Here is an 8,075-nt window from a genome sequence, read left to right as displayed (position 1 = left end):
GAGTGAGAGAGAAAAAAGAAAAGACATACGTTCATGCCTATCGCCTGCACGCGGGGTCACTGAGAAGGACAGTAAGTTTCTACCAAGTCACAATCTTCTTCGAGAATAAAGGCATGAAACAGTCAAATTTTCATCCACATCCCTAGCTGCATTGCTGGATGAACACGGCCAAGGGGGAAGCATAATCTCTAGTCGGAACGGCCCGGGAATACTTTGCGAGTTTTATTTATTTTTTTTGACTGTGGGCTGGGTTCGCTGATGTTACACCGCCGGATTCTACAGTGATGGAGTGAAGGATGTTATTGGTAGAATGTGACGCCTTCATTTTTTTTTTTTTTTTTAAGGGTGCAAAATTGGACTCGTGAATCGAAGCTAAAAATGTGAAAGAAAACACATTACCATCCAAGTGAATTCTGGTACCTAGAAAAGTAGCGTCCATAATTACCTCCGCCAGCGGAGTTGGAGGAGGTTATGTAATCACCCCTGTTTGTCTGTTTGCATGTTTGTCCACAATATTTCTCAGTAAGTTATCGATGGAATTCAATGAAATTTTGTTGATACGTGGGCCATTAGCCAAGGAGGATTTTTTTTTTTTAATTTTGGAGGTGATCTGAGTTGTCTGATATAGACGTTGGCGGAGGTATGCGTTCTCTGAGTGCTGTCTAGTTAGAATGATGCATTGTGTGCGTTAAAATAGTGGTCGGAGACTCATACGGATTTTCCTTATTTACATTTTCATCAGTTTGAGAACATGCACTTTAGTCTCCATTTAATAAATATTTTTATCATTTGAGTACAGTCAGGGACAAAAGTTTGCCAACTCTTCCACTGCGTCTGCTTCTCACATAGGGTAGATTTGTCAGTTTCCTTCCTGACACACCAAGTGGTATTTATGACTAGAAAAAAAATATCAAGCGTCTTAGAACTTAGGGATATTACACAGCAGAGGAAAGTGGGACGTAGAGGAGGCGAAATCTTACGCAAACATTTTTTTTGCTTGACTAGCATTTTAATGCACATTGTTTTTGCATTAGTATTTGGGGGTTATTTTTTCTCCACCTTTCATCCTCGTTTTTCTTATAACTTATGTCTGATATTTCAACAGTTTTCATACGACTAGCACTGGATAATATACTGTTTGAACTTGTGAGAGATTGATGTGGCAAAACCAAGCAAAAGAACTATATATTTCCAAACCGCGGTCATATGAGGAAAGTGTGTGTGTGTGTGTGTGTGTGTGTGTGTGTGTGTGTGTGTGTGTGTGTGTGTGTGTGGTGTGGTGTGGTGAGGTGACAGGTGATGCCCTCAGGTAGAGTAGCAGGAGGGGCTGGGTGGGACGACGACATACAGGAAAACTTGAACAAATATTCCCCATCCTGGAGGCCTTGCCACGCGGACAAGGTAAAAGCTGCTTAACAGGAAAACATTTATACGTGTATCTGTTACTGATTTTAGCTGAGCAGAGATCTTTTTAAGTGATGGGATCAGAAACAGTCTTTATTAGCCTCTTTCAATGTTTTATTGTTTTATTATTGTTGCCGTCAAAATACATGATCATGATGACAATGGTGACCTCGGAGAAGAAGGAATTGATAAAAAACATTTCACTTCACTACATTGCGCTCTGTTGCCAGTACAAATGATAGGTAGAGTTCCCTCACGTAAGATTCTAGTAGTCATGTTGGTGGGAATGAAGAAAAGAGTTTGAATGGGAAATGAAGAGTACAAAAAATTGTACTTCACTAGCAGGACACAAAATTGAGGTACACTTGAAAAAGAAACTTTCCTTCCCTATTGTTAGTGTTGTTTAATGTTGTTGTTGTTGTTCTTGCTTCAATTCTGCTACCCCAGGGTTTTCAGTGGTACGTCTGACATCGTTACACCCACGCTTGCGAAGCGAGAAAAGTTAAGTTTTGTTAGATGTGTGTGTGTTTGTGTGTGTGTGTGTTTGAACAAAAAAACGCAGAGAAAACGCAAACAGTTTTACCTGCTTTTAACCATATTTGGTGGATGGTTAAGAGACAGTCAAAGGGTTGACTTATTGTTTTCAGAATAGTAAGTAACAAATCAGGGTCACAGAGAGAGGTCCAAGTTTGTCTTAGCAAAGTCACCTTAAACAGTTTCTAACCAATATAGATCAAATGTGGTGGAAGGGATTAGGGTGAGGCAAGAACAAAAGGGTGCGGTTTTGAGAGCAATCCGTCAACGATCGATGTCACAGAGCAAAGTAAAATTTATGGAAGGCTTCAGGCTAATGCATGGATGAAGGGATTCCATTTTGAGAACAGTCCATCAAAGGTCAAGGGCGTTCGGCAAGGTCAAAAAGGCCTTTTAACTCTGGCAGCTTTGATTTGATTTGGAAAAAATTGGTGAAAAGTTTGTACAGTAACCAAGGCTGAAGAAATTCGATTTTGAGAAAATTAGGTACACAAGCATGTCCCCTCAGTTTTAATTCGATTTAGACCATAGTTGAATGGTTGAGGATCAGGGAAAAAGGAAGTAACTCGCTTATGAGAATAATAGATCGAAGGTCAGGGTTAAAGAGAGATCTTAAATATTCAGCCTATAGACCAGTTATAGCGTGCGGGTGGTGCACTCTGAGTGTTCCTTCTTTCTCTTAATTGACTGCTTGAAATATCAAGTTTTTTTTTTTTTTCTTAACGGCAGGGGAAGATTGGGTTGAATGAAGTGACGTAATAGTCTGGAAAATCATTTGAATCTGTGTATGTATCTGTCTACCTACAATCAGATGTATGGCTACGAACAAACCTCCACTTCACCTTATCCTTCGCTGTCGGGCGCCTTCCTTCCAATCCACACCATTCACATACCTCTCTATTGCCTCCCTTCACCTCATCCTTGGTCTCCCCCCCCACATGTCCACTGCAGTCATGTACACTTTTCTTGTTAACCTCTCACTCCTCATATCCAGACCACCCCAGGATACGCCTTCTAACGTTTCCATCAACACCACAACGATTCTGAACTTCATTTGTTTGTCTCGCCAGTACTTGCATGACATTAACCTATCTTTGCGCTCCACATCACTGAGGAATACTTCTAAATAATTAGCGTGTTCTGACACTCTCAGACACTGGGTACATACACTACTCTGTATAATGTTCTAACACTTCTCATCAGTGGACAATACTCTACCCACCAATTGGCCTACGGGTCGACATTTGATTTTCCCCTGTGACATTGACCTGCGACTCATTTATTAACTTTATTGTTGTCTCTGACTCTCTTAACACTTCGATAGAGAGTGGTCCAAATCGGATCAGAGTTAAATGGGTTGATCTTGCCTCGTGACCCTGACTTTTGACCTTTCCTATGACCATGAACTTTGATTATTTACAGAATGGAATCCTCTTATCCTTGTCTTACCCTGAACCCTTGTACAAAACTTGGTCTGCATTGGATATGAATTGTTTTGGTTGTTAGGGCCATGTTTTTAAGTTTTCTTCGTTACCCCCCTTTTTTTTTTTTAAGATTCATAGCTTTACGAAGTTACCAGTTTGTTCCACCATTCACTAAGTAAAGCGAAGACCATGTGTTGAAATATATGAACTTACTGTGTGTTAGGGGTTGCACTGTATAATCTCTTTTACTAACCCAAAAGAAATTCCTGTGTTGGCCGGTAACGATGACAAAGTAATAGCAGCTGGACGAAGAGAATAGGTGAATAATTTTAAAAAGGAATTATTAAATATGTACAACAGCATGATGTTAACTTTATTATTCTGTCAAAATAAAAGCAAAAAATAGGCAGATGACATAATTTTGTATCTGTAATGCGTCTATTGGTGGGGGCGCTCACCATCCACTCATTTGATGTAGTGCTGCCCTTTCCTCTCCTCCATCCTTCTTTCCTTCCATTCTCTCCTGTCTTTCCTTCATTCTTTCCTCGTCCTTGTGCCTGCGGGTGACTTTACACTCCCTCTTCTGTCTTTCTTTCCTTCATTCATTCCTCATTGTTCTGCCTGTGGGTGACTTTACACTGAGTGACAAGCCAAATGGTTTCCTGTACACCAGGAAACCATTTACTACGTTGGGTGGTAACCATATAACCAAATTTTGGCGCCTGGTGGTTTAGTGGGTAATTACGGCGCTTTAATCGGATTGAGCCAGTGAAGGTTTACATCCAAGGGATGGTTGGGGTTTATTGCTCATGTAATGCCACTCGGGGACTAGTGAGGCTGGCCACTCTCATCTTTAATATCGGGACCAACTTGCCTAGCCCCGGGCTCCTACGCTCCTCATGGGTCAACGTAGGATTGGATGGATGGATGGATGCTTCCATAAGAGTTGGCTCTGGCGTCAGATTAAGGTGAATAAAGTAAGAATCAACATATGTATATCTGGTATCAAAAGTTTTTATTTGGTTTGTCATTTGCCCGAAACACAAGAAAGTTTTGCCATTTTTTCACTATTTCACTTCACTGACATATTTTATTTTTTACCCTGCCTACCTCCAAACTGTTATACTTAACTTAGGTGAGATATTTCGATCTCCATAGGTCAGGTACAATCATCTTTAACCTCTTGGACACGACAGCTCTTACTTAGTTCAGTCGTCATGAGATGGCAGAAATACATGGATAACTACATTCTCAGGCTGAAGAGGTGAAGCGGCGGTCATTTTGTTCATGTGGGTATCGTTAAGTTCGCATTTACAATTATTATGTAAATGTGAGTTGACACCTGGAAGCTCCTGACTCATTGTGGTGTTTGTAAACGGACTGTGAATGCCGCCGCCCGTGGTGGAGGTGCAAGAGGGAGAGAAACCGCCGCAGAGGGCAATATACGGGTGTGTGTCGGTGTGAGTGTGTGATACGGGTTGCGAGTACCGCCGTTCATGATGGATTTGGAAGATGTACTTGTGTAGCGAGAAAGAAGTGAGAGGAGCTACAGCGTAGAACAGTACGAGCCAGCGCAGCCTGCAGTATGGGTAATAAGTGCTGTCATCCTTGATGGATGTACAAGATGTGCTTTTGTAGCGAAAACAGAAAAAGAGGACCCATCATACACCCTGCAATACGGGTGTGTGTCGACGTGAGCGCGCTGCGTCATCACTATCATTATCACTAACAGGATCAAAAGTTCGCCGACGCGAACTTACCTGGCGGCTTTGGCGATGTAAGGTGTTTCACGAATAAATTATACGTGGTACCGATAGCAATCTGAAGTACACAAAAGAGGAGTATGAGAAAGAAGGGTAATCCATTACGCACAGGGAGGTACGAGAAATGTTCGTAAACATAAAGCTGGCAGGAGATCGTTGGCGAACTTCTGCAAGTGGTAAGATGGGGGGCGGGGGATATTGTTATCAGGGGCACCACCGAAACGGTAATTTTGACTTCACGAGAATAAGTGTTATTTTGAAGGAATATTATTGTAATCGTAAGCTCTTACCAAGTAACGCATACCTAGTAATATTTACTGGAGGAATAAGTAATCTTGTTGTGTCCCCACCTCAAAACATGTGTCAGCCAGTATTCGTTGTTTCATGTTTAAATCCATATTTGAATGTAGTTATTGCTGGTGCGTCAAAACAGTTTCTGACAGTGTATTCCATTTGTCTCTTACCCAGACTATACCAGTGTTCTTTTAACTAGAACGCTAGTGTTCTGTTCGAGACAAAATCTTTCAGGAACAATAAGCTTATTCCCCACGTAATTAATTCCAGGTTTTATTTACAATTGCAGGATTCCATTTAGCTTTTTTTCACGTATAAAAATTCCTAACACCGATATTCACTCGTTACACATAAGGGGTTAATAACCGAATACATTACAGCACGACGCGAATAGTAATTAACGCCTTTTGATTCACTGGATAAATGTCATTTTTGTGCTGTGAACGTGCCAGTAAATATTTAATGCAGGAAATAGACTTGAAAATAACGTCATTTATCATTGGCAGTTGGTTGCCCTTCGCCCAACACATGCTGCTCTTGCTGGTGTGTTGGTGTGGTGTGCCTACATTTGATTACCACTCAATCCAGACTTGGAAAGTAGTGGGATACTTGGGAAAAATAGCTTATTACTTTACACAGTTTAACGCATAATCATTACCTATAATAAAATGTGTCTTTTAAAACATCTCTTACTCTCCTGTTTGTAGGCTATCATGGACCAGGGCATGGGAATACCCGAGACTAGGCTGCCATAATACAGGTCACTTAAGCCAGAGGAGATCATCCTACATTCTTGGTAGGTTTTCTCATGACAGAAAAACCGCTGGTCACGTCTTGGATACAGCCTGTAGTAGTGAACGCCTTCCTCCGACCAGAGCCCTTGCCACCAAGTAGCGAACATACTCATGATTTCTTAAGCCTCTTATGAATTACCGAACCAGTCAAAATGAATACATAGTTTCCTATGCCATTCAGCATATGCACTTGATATACTTCATAACCTCGCTCAGTAAAAATATCAATAAATTTCTGATCCAGGAACTTCTTATCCCTCTCCCAAGTGGCAGCCCCACCATCAAACATTGTCCCTTTATGTTCCACCACCCTAGTCTGGTCACCACCCGGCTGAGGCACCGGTGGGGTATGGGCACTTGGGTTGGCGTGCTCCACCAACCAGACATCAACTGTGACTCGGCCCCAGGGGAAGTGACGCAGTACACCCTCCTCGGCGCCCTCCACATCCAAGGACACAAGGTCTACCTGCGTCACGTTTAGTGCCAGAAGCAGTGATGCCAGTGGCAGGCACTGGACTGATTCGTAGCTTTGGTACCCACCAGAACTGCCGTCCAACGGTGTTCCCTTGCTTACACCTACCAGAAGGGAATGTGCCTTGGCAAACCCGTCCAGTAATTTATCCTTTATTTTGTGGCTCCACCTGTACCTGATGAGAACTTCCGTGTGTGGATAGGGGCGAGTGGCGAGGCAGGAATGGCTGGACCACGCCTGTCGCTGCTTCTTCACCAGTTCGTCAAATATTTCCCCGTTAGGTTCTACCAGAAGCCCCGTCCATCCAGCCTCTCGCTCCAGACGCAGGGTGTTTGAGAGAAATTCACCATCCATGGCTCCTGCCTCAACAAAAAATCCCCCATGAATGCCATGAAATAGCTTTCTTATAACAGAATTGTAAAATCTATGGCCACCTTCCGTGCGGAACGAGTAATAAAGCTGCATGTCCTTGAAGGATAGGTTGTCAGTGACCAAGTGGTAGGGTCGGGTAGAGGGCGGGTGAAGAAAGCTTGTGCTGACGATGTGGAGGAAGTCAGGATCATCGTAGGCGAGAGGGCCAGTCAGGCGGGCGGCCACGTCGTCGGTCTCCCCCTGCTCTACTCGCCCATGGCCCGCCAGCACCACCACCTGCAAGGAAGATGTGACTATAGTTGACTGGTTTTACTTGATGGACTGGGCTACACCCCAAACTTACAGTACATACTAAAAATTGTCGTTGGATGAAATTCGGTGATCCTCACCTAGGAAGTAGGAATGAGTCTTTGTATTTACTAATCAGTTCGACCGTCCAATCTGACTACACTTGGCCATCATCTGAAATGACATGGGTTGCTGATCTTTGGGATGTTAGGAAAAGCGCTGTATAAGAATAACCATGTTTAAGAAGGATTGCGTTTAGGAATGGTGCACGGAGGGAGCTAGGCCTCTCTGCTCTTTCAAAATAACTGACGACAAGAAGTGCTAACGTGAATATATAATAAATGCCAGCACCGCCACCAGCAAGGTAGGCATGATTTAGAGACGAACCTCTTTCAGTACATGGAGGTATTTTTATTTTTTCTCACTGTTGCCAGGCAGTTTTATTAATCCTATGAGAGTTTTTGAACAGGGGATGCATTATTTATTCATCCCTTAACTACAGGTGGCGCATCCGAAACCGAATACAGTCGCCTGAAGGTGGCACGTCCTAAGACAAATAACACGTCATCCTTTAACTGCTGTAATTTCTCTAGACTGAAAAAAATTGTTTGAAGTTAACGTTATTAATATTCCTGAATGTACAAGTAGCAGAAATAAGGTTACTCGTTTCCCCCTCCCCCCCTCAGTCTGGCTGCTAGGAAGTCTCTGTCAAACAAAATCTTCTGGCTGC

The sequence above is a fragment of the Coenobita brevimanus genome, chromosome 14 (genome assembly GCF_032717465.1).
Source record: "Coenobita brevimanus isolate Jiangsu-jjx chromosome 14, ASM3271746v2, whole genome shotgun sequence".
Lineage (NCBI taxonomy): Eukaryota > Metazoa > Arthropoda > Malacostraca > Decapoda > Coenobitidae > Coenobita > Coenobita brevimanus.
Note: the sequence above shows the minus strand (reverse complement) of the source record.